Below are 826 nucleotides of genomic sequence, written 5' to 3' on the forward strand. Positions count from 1 at the left end.
TGTTTTAAACAACGTTGGTCTAACATCAGCTGTGATCCTGAACAGACTGAACTCTCTGGGCAGCAGGGAGGAAGTCTCTGGAACAGGAGGAGACTCTTCCTCCTACAGAGGAACCAGAGACACTGAGGAACCAGAGCTGAACCAGAACCCAGCATAGAGAGGTTCAGTGAATGTGGTTCTGATGGTGTGGAGGTGGATCAGTGTGTCAGAGGAGACTCTGTAGAAGGAGAGAGAGCAGCAGGATGATCCAGATACACTGCTACTCTACCAGAGGAGGAGGAGGAGAGGAGGAGGAGGAGGAGGAGGAGGAGGAGGAGGAGGAGGAGGAGGAGGAGGAGGAGGAGGAGGGGGAGGTGTGTGTTACTGTGTTATTGTGATAGACAGAGTAATGACCATTAGAGCAGATCAGACTCCAGGACTGATCATTCCATCCAAACACACAGTCCTCTCTCTCTCCTCTCCTCCTGATTCCTCTGTAAGTCACTGATATATAAACCCTTCCTCTCCACTCGACCTCCCAGTAACAGAGACCAGTCAGAGCTTCTCTACACATCAGCTGACACCAGTAATCAAACCTCTCCGGATGATCAGGATATGGCTGCTTCTCCTCCACACGTGTCACCTTCCTGTTGTCCTCAGACAGTTTGAGGTTCCTCTGTGCTGTGTTTGTGTCGAGTGAGAGTTCACAGGAATCTGAGGAGAGGAACAGCAGCAGTTATTCATCTATCAGCTGTTCATTTATTGACACTTTGATGATGAAGGTTACATTTCAAGATGGTGGCTGCTTTGTTTTCATGAATCAAATTAAACCACACTCACACTTCTC

Source organism: Notothenia rossii (assembly GCF_949606895.1).
Source record: "Notothenia rossii genome assembly, chromosome: 6".
NCBI classification, from domain to species: domain Eukaryota; kingdom Metazoa; phylum Chordata; class Actinopteri; order Perciformes; family Nototheniidae; genus Notothenia; species Notothenia rossii.